General features: G+C 42.2%; 1 protein-coding gene across 9 annotated transcripts in view; it reads left to right on the top strand.

The window, feature by feature from the left end:
* Positions 1-16,497, top strand: part of greb1l (GREB1 like retinoic acid receptor coactivator) — a 254,492-nt gene that overhangs the window by 87,752 nt on the left and 150,243 nt on the right. Inside the window, exon 1 of one of the 9 annotated variants that reach the window (XM_033019631.1) lies at positions 289-294. The exons of the other annotated variants lie outside the window; for them this stretch is intronic. The gene's annotated coding sequence lies outside the window, so the exon portion shown is untranslated. Of the gene's footprint in view, positions 1-288; positions 295-16,497 lie in introns of those variants that run through there. 9 annotated transcript variants of the gene reach the window in all.

The following is a 16,497-nucleotide window of genomic DNA, read 5'->3' as shown; positions in this document are numbered from 1 at the left end:
GATCAAAAATACTACTTGGTTTCCTGATCAAAGTGCCCATGAAATGAAACACATTTATCTGTTGTGGTCATTTCTATATGACTGTAATTTTGGCCCAGGATAATAATTTTTGTAGTTCATTGCACTCAACTAGATTTTAAACTATGTTATAAAATGCATGCTAAGAAAAGTGTCTGTAGATTTATTTAGAGTTAAGTTTCAAAATTAACCCAACAAAAGGGATCAATTTGATTTCAGGCATATGTTGAAACTTGGGGTGTGATGTTAAGTTCGTAAGGGAAATGAAAAGAAAATGTAAATTAACTGAGGCTGTTATACCAAATGCTTTTGACATTTGATTGTTTTTGACCATGGGGCATGCGGCCCTGCAGAAGCACTTAAACACATGCTCTTGTTTAGACTGTGGATACAGGTCGAAGAGTTAGAAGTCACATGGCCATTCAGTCAACCATCGACTTGAAGGGTGACATGTGAGTGAAGATTAAAAACGGGAGTTGTTCAAGGTCCGAGTGTTTCCGGAGCCTTAGATCTCAAGAGTGAACAGTTTGATGAAGTATTGCTTACAAACTTGGCAATTCATCCAGAGGAAGAAAGGAAATAAACTGGCACATAAATCACCACTTATCTCCTCCTCGTTATTTAAATTTACCAATCGCAAGGTTTACGTTAAGAGTTTGTTTGAGGTTTGGTGGGGGGGGGGGGGGGGGGGGGGGGGGGGGGGAGGGTGGGGCAAACTTTTGAAGTGCAAATAAGCTCTTGAAAGATAAAACCTTTCAGGCACACATTTTGAAGGATTTATTCTTTATTTTAATGACTGAATGTGATTGAGCTCAGGGTTTGTCTTTTGTTTTTGTTTCGCTGGGCAATGAGAGCTAGCTGGGTGGGGGGTCGGGATGCTTTCTGTGGGTATTGAATCCATTTTGTCTGAGACCATTTAGTTAAGTGCTGACACTTTTTTAGCGGTTTTTGTGTTCATGACATTGTGTTTCAGTGACTAGCTGCCCCGGTTATGAGCTATTCAGGGTTTTGTGCAGTTCTCCTATTTTAATTTGGCTTACCAGTCCTGCTTTTGTGACATTCAGTCAGAAACACAACCAGTCATCTGATAGCTAAATCATCCTACAAGATGTTTTCTGCTTTGAGCTAATGGTACTGACAATGGACACAGTGTGCTGGAGTAACTCAGTGGGTCAGGCAGCATCTCTGGAGAAGAAGGCTGGGTGACGTTTCGGGTCGGGACCCAACCCACCCTTTTTCCCCACAGACGTTGCCTGACCCGCTGAGTTACTCCAGCACTTTGTGTTTATCTTCGGTATAAAGTAGCATTTGCAGTCCCTTCCAATACACAATGACACTGTCACACTACTGACAGCTGTTTAAACCTGCCTCTATGAGCGTGGCCTCTGGATGTAAGCTCTCTTGCTATATAGGTTACAAATTATGAAGAACACTAGCAAAGATGAAAGCAACAAGAATGTTTGAAAGTTAAAGTGCTGGAGGGACTCAGCAGGCCAGGCAGCAGAAGGGAATGGAGGGAATGGACAGATGTTGTTTCAGTTCAGGACCCTTCTTCAGACAGATGGGGGTGGGTGGGGAGAGAGATGAAGCTGACAGAATAGTGAAAGGCTTGGATAGAGTGGATGCGGAGAGGATGTTTCCACCAGTGGGAGAGTCCTGGACTGGAGGTCATAGCCTCAGAATTAAAGGACGTTTGTTCTTTTAGGAAGGAGATGAGGAGAAATTTATTTCGGCAGAGGGTGGTGAATCTATGGCATTCATTGTCACAGTAGGCTGTGGAGGCCAAGTCAATTAATATTTTTAAGGCCGAGATAGATTCTTCATTAGAACGGGTGTCAGAGGTTATGGGGAGAAGGCAGGAGAATGGGGTTAGGAGGGAGAGATAGAACAGCCATGATTGAATGGCAGAATAGACTTGATGGGCCGAATGGCCTATTTCTGCTCCTGTCACTTATGACCTTATGACCTCATGTAGATGCTTTTGATGATGGTGAGAGCTGTGTCTGTGATGGCTGAGTCCACCACTCTATGCTGCCTCTTGCCTTCCTGTCTATTGGAATTGTCATATCAGGCCATGTTGCAACCAGTCAGGATATTTTGTACATTGCCTCTGTAGAAGTTTGTTGATTTGGTGACAGGCCAAATCTCTTTAGACATCTAAGAAAGTACTGGCACGCTTTCGTCATGATTACATCAACGCGTTGGGCCCAGGACAGGGCATCCAAGGTATTAATAGACAATAGACAATAGGTGCAGGAGTACGCCATTCGGCCCTTTGAGCCAGCACCGCCATTCAATATGATCATGGCTGATCATCCCCAATTAGTACCTCGTTCCTGCCTTCTCCCCATATCCCCTGACTCAGCTATCTTTAAGAGTCATATCTTACCCCCTATTCTCAAACAGTGGCCCTTGGTTCTGGACTCCCCCAACATTGGGAACATGTTTCCTGCCTCTAGCGTGTCCAAATCCTTAATAATCTTATATGTTTCAATAAGATACCCTCTCATCCTTCTAAATTCCAGAGTATACAAGCCCAGCTGCTCCATTCTCTCAGCGTATGACAGTCCTGCCATCCCGGGAATTAACCTTGAAAAGCTACGCTGCACTCCCTCAATAGCAAGAATGTCCTTCCTCAAATTAGGGGACCAAAACTGCACACAATACTCCAGGTGAGGTCTCACTAGTGCAACTGAAGAAGGACCTCTTTGCTCCTATTATCAATGTTATGAACTTCTCTTGTTATGAAAGAGTGGAAAGGAAAGAGTTGCATAATTAACACCCGGGCAAATTAAGCTGCTAACTCTCCACTGCCTGGAATTTAACAAATGAGGTCCATTTCTAAATTATTGCTTTGATTATCTGATGAAGAAACTTTATAGAACTGAAAGCCTCAATGCTTTCTTTGGAATATGTACTTCACGTTTAAGCCAGATAAGCTGTTATCCTGCAGCAGCAGTTAACGGTGACTGTATCCTCCTATTTACTCCTCCTCATCATATTCCCAGAATATCATCTGCTTTGCAACGGTGGACGATACAAGTATGCAACTCTTCCCTTTCCACTCTTCCCTTCACTACAGTCCCATCCATGTTTCTTTAGTGGTGGAAGGAAGAAGACACGGAAGATGAGGGAATGTTGGCCTTGATTTGACCTTTACAGACAAAGGCTGAGATAATGGCAGTACTTACTTAGGGGCCCTTTCTGGTTATGGTGGATCTAGGTGCATAGTCTATAGGTAGAAGGGCAGTGCAGGTACCAGAGCCCTGGAGAGCAAAGGTGTTTGTAAATTCTACTGCATTCAGATGAGGACCTAAATGGGGCAACTTACTGCTGAGTGCAGTGCTTAATGCACTGAAGGCATGCCTGAATGCGTGAGTGTAATGTTTAGAAACATGAAGGCATCTGGTTCATTAATTCCATGAGCCATTGTACAGAACTTAGAGTCCATCTTTGATGAGTAAGTCCAAGAGCACAGGTGGATTTCGCCACAATGCGATTCCAGATGGCTGATGTGTCGAGTTCCATTTCAACACAAAGAGAAACCACCCAGTCGCTGACTGCTGCAGGGGAAGCTCAGATCTCAGGTTTCCTGTGACCTCTGTTGCCCTCTTGGCTGTGGATGCCGTTGTTCAAAGGGGCTGGAAGGGTGTGACAATGGTCCAGCAATCTGTCCTCAACAGATCACTTGATTTGCCGAGAAGTGGCAATGGCTCCATGATGACAAACCTTTGTCCTTGTACGGCAGCATTTTCCCTGTCACCACTGGCAATCCTCTCAGCCTTTGGCTGTCGGCCAGTCGTTTTTTGTTTTTTTTTAAATAATATTTTTATTAGAAGTAGACATATTATAAAGTATAGTTACATATTATAGTAAAAAAACTTTTCATATACATCAGTCATACATTATTAAAATTTTCAATTGTCGATTACTTCTGCTTCTAGTGTTTTTTTTAATATAGAAAAAGAGAGAAAGAGAATAAAGAGTTACAAATATCAAAAAAACAGAAAAGGTGGAATGGATTACTTATAATACGTCATTGGAGATAGGTTTGTAGATTATAAAGTATGACTTTTCATCTAATCCTGAGTTCAAGTTTCAGTTGGGTTTTCGTGCTGGGCCAATCTATCCCGTCAGATAATTAATGAATGGAGCCCATATTTTATCAAAAAGTTCTTGTTTGTCCATTAAGACAAGTCTAATTCTTTCTAGGTATAGGGTCTCCGACATTTCCACAATCCACATTTTAATTGTGGGGGTTATAGGGCCTTTCCAAAATTTTAATATTAATTTTTTCCTGGTTATTATACTGTAGTCGAGGAAATTTCTTTGGCTTGTTGTGAGTGTTAAACTTTGTTCTGATATTCCAAGTATTATTAATTTTGAGTTTGGATCCAGTTTTGTATTAATAACTTCAGAAATTATTTCAAAAATATCAGTCCAGAAATGTTTAATTTTTATACAATTTGCAAACATATGTGTTAAATTAGCCTCTAGATGTAGACATTTATCACAAATAGGAGAGATTTGTGGGAAGATTCTATTTAGTTTTATTTCAGAGTAGTGTAATCTATGTAAGACTTTAAATTGTATTAAAGCATGTCTGGCATTTAACGAACATTGATGTATATGTTGTAAACATTCGTCCCAAATATCTTTCGTTATAGGATGACCTAATTCATTTTCCCATGTGTGTCTATATGGTTCCGTCGGTGGTACCTCGTTGTTTAGGAGGGTGTTATAAATATAAGCTATTAATTTTTCAGTGTTAGGATGCTTGTTCAAACATTCATCAAGGATTTCTGGTTCCCTAGTCCTGTAGACTTGTGTATTAGATTTAACATAATCTCAGCCAGTCGTTCTAAACTGCTGCTTATTTCCCAATGATGCAGTAGAAAGCCGGGGAAACGAGGAACTGCAGGTGTTGGCTTACCAAGGAAAGACACAAAATACTGGAGTAACTCAGCGGGTCAGGCAGTATCCCTGGTGTACATGGATAGGCGACGTTTCGGGTAGGGACCCTTCTTCAGATTGATCAATGCATAGTTAGTACAAAGCTGAGGTTCTCCTCTGCATGCTTATCCTCCAAGGTCATCTACAGCTTCCTTCACAAAGTCAAGTCACCCGAAGTCCCCAAGCTAGTTCAGTTTAGTTTTAGTTTAGTTTATTATTAGGTACATGCATTAGGAAGGACAAAGCTACTTCCATTGAGCTAAATGTTTAAATTCATGTCATGGAAGCTTTTAAATGCACTTGAGATTGTGTTGGTGGGGAGATGGTGGTTGTCTTTACGTTTAATATTGCATGCCAAAGGTGGCTTCACCAAAATCATGTGCTCCTCAGTACTACACAGGTATGTGATTCCCGATTTATTTGTGCTCAATTCTGTGGGCCTTGAACCCATAATTTTTGAATGAGAAACAACATCAACAGATTAGCAGATGCTTTTATTAGGGATTTCTTTGTTCACTGACAATATTGACAAATAGCAATTATCTATCGGTTGCACTAGGTGGTGCTGTTTTATCTTGTTCCCCATAAATCACTCAAAGTACATTTAGGAAAAACTATGTATTTTTCTCACCTTAGATGCTAAATGTTGGTCTCCAAAGTAACTTTTTAAAGTAGAATCAAAACATACACATATTTACATTAGCATTATTTAATTCATCTACAGAATTGGCTCTCTTGTTCTGAAGACAGATTCCTTTACTGGAAACTGCCAACAAGATTTATCAAATTGCTATGATGAAGAAAGGAGATTAGTGTTGTTAATCTGCAACCCCTAAAGTCATCAACATGAGTTCTGGGGAACAAAATGGTTAGGAGTTCAAACAAGCAAATGTAAAACAATGTTGGCCCCAGCAAAGAACTGCCCAGCTTCATTTCGAACTGTGCAATGAGCATCGGATGCTGAAGATCTCTATTCTTTTTTTTGTGAGATCAATGTTTTGCTAATTCTGATAACAACAAATAAGCTGTGCTGACTTTAAATACAGAACAACTGTTCCTTGTGGTGAGCTGGAGTAAACTTTGCTGTCTTTATGAGGGAGTGATGCATCCTGCATTGAGTATCCAATAAGTTTAAAAACTGGAAAAAAGTGTTTGCCATGTTATAGTCAAAAATAAATGCTGTTTTGTGGGAAAAAAATGGTCAGCTAACTGCTCTTATAAACAACGTTAAATATCAAATGTTCTTTTGGTGGATATCATTGAACCATCCAGACTGAAATAGAAGGTACAATAAAAGAAGCTCTTTCAAACAGATCACGATCACATAAACTGAAATTTCTAATGACAAAGTGCTGTGTTTGGTGACGGAATAAGTAATAGAGAAAATAGTTTGAGGATGTATTTTTGTTGAAGCGAATGACTTTTATAGTTACATTTTAATTTTTGAAGGCCCCAGTTTGAATGTAATTCTTAAGTGACATGTCCTGAATCAAACTAATTTGGGTATTTTGTTAGCTGAATTAGAATGATTGTGTTGGATTTGTTTAGACTGCATCATTGCATTAGCAACATGAGAGTGCAGATACTGATGGTGAAAAACTGGTGGATTGGGCTGAAATCCAGGAGCAGTTCCATCAGAAGTTGATGCTTTTATTTGGACTGGAACATGTAATCTAGGCCATGGGTTTGTGAGCTAAATAGCAGGAAAAGCCATTATTTTCCAATTCAGTCAAACAGTACTATTTTAAGTACATTACCTGTATCTTAAATTTCAGCCCTTGAGTACAGAAGTTGGGAAGTCACGCTGCAGAGACGTTGGTGAGGCCACATTTAGAGTATTGTGTTCAAGTTTGGTCACCACATTATGGTAAAGATGCTGGAAAGGGTGCAGAGAAGATTTACAAGGATGTTGCCAGGTTGTCATTGATGTTGATTGATGTTGACTCGAAGGTCCTGATCTATAGGGAGAGGTAGAGCAGGCTTGAACTTTATTCCTTGGAGCAATGGAGGATGAGGGGAGATCTTGTGGAGGTGTATAAAACCATGAGAGGAATAGATCGGGTAAATGCAGTCTTTTGCCCAGAGTAGGGGACAAGGGTTTATGGTGAGGAGGGAGCGATTTAAAAGGAATGCGAGGCATAACCTTTTTACACAAAGGGTGGTTGGTGTATGGAACAAGCTGCCGGAGGAAGTAGTTGAGGCAGGTACTGTGGCAACATTAAAAAAGTATTTTTTTTTAAGTACATGGTTAAGAAAGATTTAGTGGGATGTGAGGCAAATGTGGGTAGGTGGGGCATGCACAGATGGGGCATCTTGGGCTGTATGAACAAGTTGGGCCAAAGAGCTGTATGACTCTCCGACTTTCTGGCTCTATCTGGAATCCTGACTCTCCGACTTGCTGGCTTTATCTGGAATCCTGACTTTCCACTTGATGTGAAGTATTCTGCACAGACAGGTCATGTGAAATGGTTAAGCTTGATGGCATTTCTGCCGTACACTTTCCACAAGCATGGGAGGTGGGTATGAGCACAGCATGCTACACCGTCACGTTGGTTCCCCTGGGGAACAAAGGTGGGCAAGCGAGGAGAGGACATCGGTTGCTGGTTGACCAAGGGAAGGAATTGGCGAAGGCCCAGCAGCAACCCGGGGCTTGCCTTCATCGGCCACTGCTCTAAACATCTGGAGCGTGGACTGGAAGTGGAAAATAGCGCCAAACATGGTGCCTCTTGCATGCGGGCTCAGTGGACTATTTCTGTACAACTGCTGATCAGGGGTGGTATGGTGATACAAACTTTTTTAAATACACTAAAAATAATAAAAAATAGACGAAAAAAGACTGTTGGCGTGGCTGCCAATCATGCGGTGCCCTTGGTGGTATGAGTTTGCACTTGTGACAATAAAGCACCATTGAACCACTGGTCTTTAGGCTGATTTCTCTTTGTTCCCACACTACTTTTCAGTCTGTCAAAAACAGAGCTGTGTCTTACTATCCTGTTGTTGACTTTGTCATTGATGTTGACTGATGTTGTTGGAGGGAACTTCAAACGAGAAGTCTAAAGTCCCAGACTCTGGTATGACTTGGGTCGATTAGTCATCTTTACCAACAGAGCGTGGGAGAGGCCCTGGGACAATCCCAGAGTGTGCTCTACCCTTCAATTCCACAACATAGAGTGTATGTGCAATCTGTTACACGTTAGTCACATGCTACATTCTTGCAAAACAACATCTGTGTACCCACTGGAGACATGGGGAACTCAAGATGTTGGAACCTTGAGCAAAACACAAGGTGCTGGATGAACTCAGTGGATCAGACGGCATTAGTGGAAGGAGTGAATAGGTAGTCGAGACCCTGCTTCAGATTCTGTGCGCCTGCTGGTTGACCTCCCTCCATCCATCTCCCACCCAAGTTGTACTAGCTTCAAAGATGTCTTGATGAGTCTCATTGTCTGTGATTCATTTTCACCAAGCCCACAGTTAACAATGGCCCACAATTGTGATGTCGTTTGCGAATTTGAAAATTGAATTAATTTGTACACAGCTGCACAGTCGTGGGTGTAAAAGGAGTAAAAAAGGGGCTGAGAACGCATCCTTACGGAGCCCTCGTATTGAAGATTATCACGGATGATGATTTGTCTCCTATCTTCACTGATCGGGTTCTGTTGGTCAGGAAGTCGATGATCCAGTTGCTGAGATGAGTGTTGACACCAAATTCTGCGAGTTTGGTGAAAAGATTGGATGGTACAATGGTATTGAAGACAGGGCTGTTGTCAATGAATAGGAGTCTGATCCTAGGTTCAATGCTGGGCTGGACTCAGCAATTTATACAGAGATTGTGAGGGTGTGGAAAAAGAGTAATTTTCAACTTCTAATCTTCAGTCTCTACAATGTTCTTCCTGGTCCCCAATATTCTGGTCCCCAACCAACAATGGGCCATTATGGACTCCACCCTACCTTATATCATCTGTTGCCGGCCCTGTTTTGTTCTGGTCTTCCCTATCTTTCAGTCTGATGAAGGGTTCATTCAAATGATGAAACGTACCAATTCCTTTTCTTCAGAAATGCTGCCTGACCCAGCATTTTGTATTGATTCCCGATATCCTTCATGTGATGAAATGTGTGGTGTTATGTCTGTCTTGAAGCTGTCGTGGCACTGTAATTTCCTGTAAAGGATTATTAAAGGTATAATCAATCAATGATGGCATGGACCATTCTTTTTAAGGAGCTGGGTTGTCTGAGGAAACTTGGGTTCTTTAGACAACAAATGGCTGTGACAATTAATGTGGATTTTGAGTTTAAAGTTCCAACATTTTATAGAGAATAAATATATCTAATAAGGTGCGGAGTTATCAAAGGAAATTATATACGTCTCAATAATCAATGTCGAAAAAAAATACTTGTTAAGGGTGTGGAAAGACTATTTTACTCTCAACTAGCTTACCCCTTTGAAGATGTTTCCATTGTGAGCGTTCAATCCTAGTTCTACATCATATTGAACATAATGTCGGGTTACACTGACATTATGTAATAAATTGTAATAGACACCTCCATCTCCAACAAGCTGACACTGTACCTGGGCCCATTGCATCAAATATAATGGTAAGAACAGCATGTGTTTCTAATTGTAGTTAGAAAAGCACGCAGTTCATAAATTCATGGTCGAGATTGATTAAAAAATGTTAGGTTGTAATTTTGAATTTGTTAATTAATTATGCCTCGGACAATAAATGTATCGTGTAGGAAGGAACTGCAGATGCTGGTTTAAACCGAAGATAGACACAAATTGCTGGAGTAACTCAGTGGGACAGGCAGTATCTCTGGGGAGAAGGAATGGGTGATGTTTTGGGTCTGAAGAAGGGTCTCGATCCGAAACGTTGCCCATTCCTTCTATCCAGAGAAGCTGCCTGGCCTGCTGAGTTACTGCAGCATTTTGTGTCTATCTACAATCAATGTATCCATCATTTGACTCCTTTGCAGGTTTCATGACTTATTCTATTTCTGATTTAGGTTTTAAAAAGGCATTGATCAGGATTTTCCATTTGGTTCTTGCTCCACATTCTTGCAGAACATGTAGCCATGGGTGATCATCCCCACCAATGTTATTGGAACCAGCCATTAAAAGATTTGAAGCAAAAAGACAATGACTACCTCAGGCAATTTGTTCTGTTTTTCACATTGATGTTGAAGTGTCAGCTTTTACTTTCTTTCCCCATAATCACAACATCATGAGAGGAATAGATCGGGTAGACGCACAGAGTCTCTTGCCCAGAGTAGGGGAATCAAGAACAGAGGACGTAGGTTTAAGGCGAGGGGGGATAGATTTAATAGAATCCTGAGGGATAACTTTTTCACACAAAGGGTGGTAGGTGTATGAAACGAGCTGCCAGAGAAGGTTGTTGAGGCAGGTACTATCGCAACGTTTAAGAAACATTTAGACAGGTACATGGATAGGACAGGTTTGGGGAGATATGGGCCAAATGCAGGTAGGTTGGACGTGTAGCTGGGACATGATGGGCATGTTGGGACTGTTTCCACACTGTAAGATTCTATAATAATGAAATCAAGACTGACAATTCAGCAAGGTGTAGGATTGTGTGTATAGATCCATACTCCATTGTTCTAAAATATTGGGGCACTGCTGAGCTGTGGAGAAAAACGGTAAAATGACTTATTATCTGCTGCACCATAATTTGCTTCATTTTAAGAATACCAGTGAGATCAAAACCTCTCCTCAGTGATACTATGGAATATGTACTAATGTAGTACTTGCAAGAGTGAAAATTCAGACTTAAATAGAAAATTAGGCATTACTGCTACTGGAAGGAGACATAATAATAGTTGCAGTGTGGTTTACCATTGAAAGAAGAGAACACTAGCTTTCCAATATGTATACTTTTTGCTTTTCCCCATTGAAACAAGGTGGCACGAGTTAAGATTTTCCAGAGGAAATTGCTTGTTTATAAAACCGAATGAATGACCACCAGAGATCAATATGGTGTGCATATTAGACACTCACCTTTTTGCCTGATTTAATTTTCAGGCAGGCTTTTAAGTATTTAATTTTCAGTCAGAAGGATATTTAAATATGGTAAATGGGGGTCCTGTGTATCGTAGAAAACAGAAAATGTTAGAAACTCTTAAGGGCCTGTCTCACTTACGCGACTTTTTCGGCGACTGCCGGCACCCGTCATTTGTTATTACAGGTCGCCGAAAATGTTCAACATATTGACAATCCAGCAGCGACCATAACAAGGTACGACTCTTTGGGCGACTACTCACGACCCTACAGTCTTCAACCTGGGCCTTCGCCATGCTTCGCCAGGGTGTCACCTGTATGGTTGTGAGTAGTCTCCTAGTCACCCAAAGAGTCGTAGCGTCTTTATGGTCGCCGCTGAATTTTCAACATGTTGGACATTGTCGGCGACCTATGACGGGTGCCGGCAATCGTCGAAAATGTTGCGTAAATGGGACAGTCCCTTAAGCAGATCAGGTAGCATTTGTGAAAAGAGAAATTAATTTAGCATTTCAGGCCAAAGACCTTTTCTAACAAAGGTTCTTAAACCTGAAGCATTGTCTATTTCTTTTTGCATGATTAGTTTGGTTTAGTTTAGAGATACAGCGTGGAAACAGGCCCATCAGCCCACAGAGTCCACACCAACCAGAAATCCCCGCAGATTAATATTATCCTACACACACCATGGACAATTTTACATTTATACCAAACCAAATAAGCAACGGACCTATATGTCTTTGGAGTTTGGGAGGAAACTGAAGATCTCGGAGAAAACCCACGCGGTCACGCGGAACGTACAAACTCCATATAGACGGCACCCGTAGACGGGATCGATCCCGGGTCTCTGGCACTGTAAGAGCTGTAAAGTTACAGCTTCACCGCTACACCATGATGCCGATTGTTTCCTGCATTTTTCAATATAATTTAATTTAATTTAATTTTCAGACAGGCTTTTAATCGTATATTCAAATTTCCAGCACGTGCAGTTTCTTGTAGGAAACATATTGCAAATTGAAAGCACACAAGGGTAGATCATCTACCATGCATTCTGATGCACTGCATTAAAAGGTCTAACAGTGGTGGTGATAATGAACGGCGAGACCAAACGTAGACTGGGCGATCGCTTCTTTGAACACTTTCGCTCAGTCCGCCTGAGCCTACCTGAACTCCCGATTGCCAAAGACCTTAATGCCCCTTCCCATTCCCATGCTCACCTTTCTGTCCTGGGACTCCTCCATTGTCAGAGTGAGGCCAACTGCAAATTGTAGGAACAGCACCACATATTTCGCTTGGGCAGCTTGCATCCCAGCGGTATGAACAGTGATTTCTCAAACTTTAAGTAACCCTCGCATCCCCTCTTCCTCCGCCCCTCCCCCACCCAAGTCGTCATACTAGTTTCAAAGTAGTCTTGTTGAATCTCATGTTTAAGAAGGAACTGCAGATGCTGGAAAATCGAAGGTAGACAAAAATGCTCGAGAAACTCAGCGGGTGAGGCAGCATCTAAGAAGAGAAGGAAATAGGCAATGTTTTGGGTCGAGACCATTCTTCAGACTGGTGGGAGGGGGTGGGGGGGGGGGGCGGGAAGAAGCAAAAAGGGGCGGGAAGAACGCTTCTTCCCGCCCCCCCACCTAATTTGAGAAAGGACATTATTGCTATAGAGGGAGTGCAGCGTAGGTTCACCAGGTTTATTCCTGAGATGGCGGGACTGACATATGAAAGAATGGGTCGACTGGGCTTGTATTCACTGGAATTTAGGATGAGAGGGGATCTAATAGGGACACATATAATTCTTCAAGGATTGGACAAGCTAGATGGAGGAAAAATGTTCCCGATGTTGGGAGAGTCCAGGACCAGAAGTCACAGTTTAAGAATATGGGGTAGGCCATTTAGGACTGAGATGAGGAAAATCTTTTTCATCCAGAGAGATGTGAATCTGTGGAATTCTCTGCCACTGAAGGCAGTGGAGGCCACTTCACTGGATGTTTTCAAGAGAGAGTTAGATTTAGCTCTTAAGGCTGAAGGAATTACAGGATATGGGAAAAAACAGGAACGGGTACAGATTTTGGATGATTAGCCATGATCATATTGAGTGGTGGTGCTGGCTCGAAGCGCCGTATAACCTACTCCTGCACCTATTTTTCTATGTTTCTATATCTCTTGTTTCTCTTTCCCCTGACTCTCAGTCTGAAGAAGGGTCTCGAAATGTTCCTTTTCTCCAGAGATGCTGTCTGACCCTCTTGAGTCACTCCAACTTTTTTGTGTCTATGAATTGCACATAGTTCCTCAATTTAAAGTGGCCAATTGTATTTTTAATTGGACTAACAAATTCAGAAATAAATCTGAGGATCTGCCAAGCCACATATTTTTAATGACTGGACCTCTGTCCCTAGCATTGGTTCTGGACTTGAAATAATGAATGCCTTTAATTTTTTTAAGTTGCCTATAGTTACGGTTAAAAAAAATGTTGAACATTCCAATTAGTTGATGCCTGCCCTGTTCACCTTGGGAACTAAATGCAGCACACATACTGGTTTATACTGCTTCTTTCTTGTTGAATGCTCCAAACATTCCAAGTTCCACTCTGTGTCATGAGATTGAAGCTCTTAATGACGTCAAACCAAAAATACCTTGGGAATTTGAAGCCAGGATGCATACATTTCAGCCAACTTGCTTTGAGAAAGGGAAAAAGGACAAGCCCCTGGATTGTTAGTCAGAGTTTGATTTATTTTGTTGTCTCAAGATTTTAAGGAAATCTTTCATGGAGAACACCAAAAAGCATTAAGATGGGAATCTTTTGGCTGATATGGAGTAGCTCGAGTTTTAATTGGAATGTAGGGGATTGTTTTATAGAGAGAGATGTTGGCCTCCTGTGTAATTAGATAAAAATACATAATATTATGTACCAATTAGTCATACAGCATAGAAACAGGTCCTTCGGCTCAACCCGCCTACACCGATCAACATGTCCTATCATCACTAGTTCCACCTGCCTGCATTTGGCCCATATCCCTCTAATCCTGTCCTATATCCATGTACCTGTATAAATGTTTCTTAAATTGATGATGATTGTGCAATGTTCAATTCCATTTGCAACTCTTGAATAAAGAGCAGCATAATGGTGCAGCAGTAGAGTTGCTGCTTTAGAGAGCCAGAGACCCAAGTTCAATCCTGACTGTGGGAGCTGTCTGTATGGAGCCTGTACGTTCTCCCTGTGACCACGTGTGTTTTCTCCGGTGGCTCCTGTTTTCTCCTACACTCCAAAGATGTACAGGTTTGTAGGCTAATTGGCTTGGTATAATTATAAATTATGTCTAGAGTGTAGGATGGTGTTAGTGTTCGGGGATCACTGGTCGGCGTGGACTCGGTGGGTCGAAGGGCCTGTTTCCGCTCTGTATTTCTAAACTAAACAAAACTAAACTGAAATGAAGTAGCCATGCCTGCATGCAACATGATCCAGACAACATTTAGGCATCAGCCAATGACCATCTCCAAAAAGAGCGAATCTATCAACTGACCATTAACATTCAATGGTAATATTATTGTCGTGTTCTGCACTAGCCTGGAAGTCTTCATTGTCCGGAGATAAAATATGGGTGACGTTACCACTGAGTAGTTTGAAGAAGGGTCTCAACCCAAAAAGTTACCCATTTGTTCTCTTCAAAGATGCTGCCTGTCCCGCTGAGTTACTCCAGCATTTTGTGTCTATCTTTGGTTTAAACCAGCATCTGCAGTTCCTTCCTGCACAGTCTTTGTTATCTGATGGAACAGCCACAAATATACTGTGGTTACACAGGTGGGTTAGTTTGTATATATTGCAGCGTGACCCAATTTGTTAAACTTCAAGGCCTTTCTGCCAGCAAGGCTCAAATCCGGAGTGAGATGGAACACTATCCACTTGCCCAGATGAGTAAACCCGATAACAAATCTCTAGAAGAGGTAAAAGAGGTTTGGACAGGTACATGGATAGGAATCCATTAGAGGGATACAGGCTAATGTACAAGGCATGGTTTGAAGAAGGGTCTTGACTCAAAACGTCACCTGTTCCTTTTCTCCAGAGATGCTGTCTGACTCGTGGAGTCCCACTTACGTGTCCTTGGCACGCTAATTACGCGATGGTCCCGCGAAGGTCGTGCATGACTTCCGCACAGCCATCTGGAGCGCTTGACGTCATTTGAAGATGGATACAAAATGCAGGAGTAACTCAGCGGGACCGGAAGCATCTCTGGAGAGAAGGAATGGGTGATGTTTCAGGTCTAGACTCTTCTTCAGTCTGAAAGAAGGGTCTTGACCCGAAACTTCATCCATTCCTTCTCTCCAGAGATGCTGCCGGTCCCGCTGAGTTACTCCTGCATTTTGTGTCTATCTTCAATTTTCTTGGCCCCGCTCTGGGAGGAGAAGTGGGGGCGGATCTGGACCGCAACGGCCGTGAGCCCCAGGCTGAGTTCGACGATCATTTGCCTGCTTCTGCTGCTGTTGGAGGTGAGACGTTGAGTCGCGCCAGGGTCTTGGGCCTGTCCCACTTTGGCCTTCAGTTACGCGACAGGCCGGTGGCGCGCGAAGATTTAATTCGCTACAAAATTTCGTAGCGCCGTGCGATATCGCGCACAACTACATACCCCTCCGCGCTTGTCAGTGGGACCGGCCCCGTGCGGCCGCACGATGCCTGTGCGCCTCAACGTGACGACACGGTCACGTAATTTGCGTGCCAAGGACACGTAAGTGGGACAGGGCCTTTACTGTCCAGTGAGGCAAGCTTAGTAAGTTTACAAATGACTCTAAAGTAGTTTGTATTGTAGATGGTAAAGAAGCTTATCAAGAATTACAGCAGGATCTTGATCAGCTGGCTGATCAACCGCAAATGGGATATTATTCTGATAAGTGTTTGGTTATTGCAATTTGGGAACCAAACCATAATGGGAAGTCCTTACACAGTGAGCGGTAGGGCCTTGGGTAGTGTTATAGATCAGAGGGACCTCAGGGTACAAGTACAGAGTTCTCTAAAGTGTTGTCACAGGTAGACAGGCTGGTGAAGATGGCTTTGGCATGCTGGCATTCATTGGTAATGGAATTGAATGTAGCGGTTGTGATGTTATGTTGCCGTTATACAAGACGTTGGTGAAGCTGCATGTGGAGTCTTGCGTCCAGGATCACGCAATAGGAACGATGTCATTAAGCTGGAATTAATACAAAAAAGATTTACGAGGATGTTGCCAGGACTTTTGGGATATTAGAAGGAGAGAATGGTCAGACTAGGACTTTATTCCTTGGAATATTGGAGATTGGATGAATGCACTCAGTCTTTTTTCAGTGTTTGGGGAATTAAGATGAAAGGGATTTCATTGGAACCTGTGAGGCAACTTTTTCACACAGGTGGTGGTATGTATATAGAAAGAGCTGCCAAAGGAGGTGCTTGAGGCAGGTACAATTACAGCATTTAAAAGATATTTGGATAAATACATGGATAACAAAGGTTTAGAGGATATGGGTCACATGTATGTAAATGGGACATCTTGGTG

Source organism: Amblyraja radiata, chromosome 4 (genome assembly GCF_010909765.2).
Source record: "Amblyraja radiata isolate CabotCenter1 chromosome 4, sAmbRad1.1.pri, whole genome shotgun sequence".
Taxonomy (NCBI): Eukaryota; Metazoa; Chordata; class Chondrichthyes; order Rajiformes; family Rajidae; genus Amblyraja; species Amblyraja radiata.
This window is presented reverse-complemented; position numbering and strand designations above follow the sequence as displayed.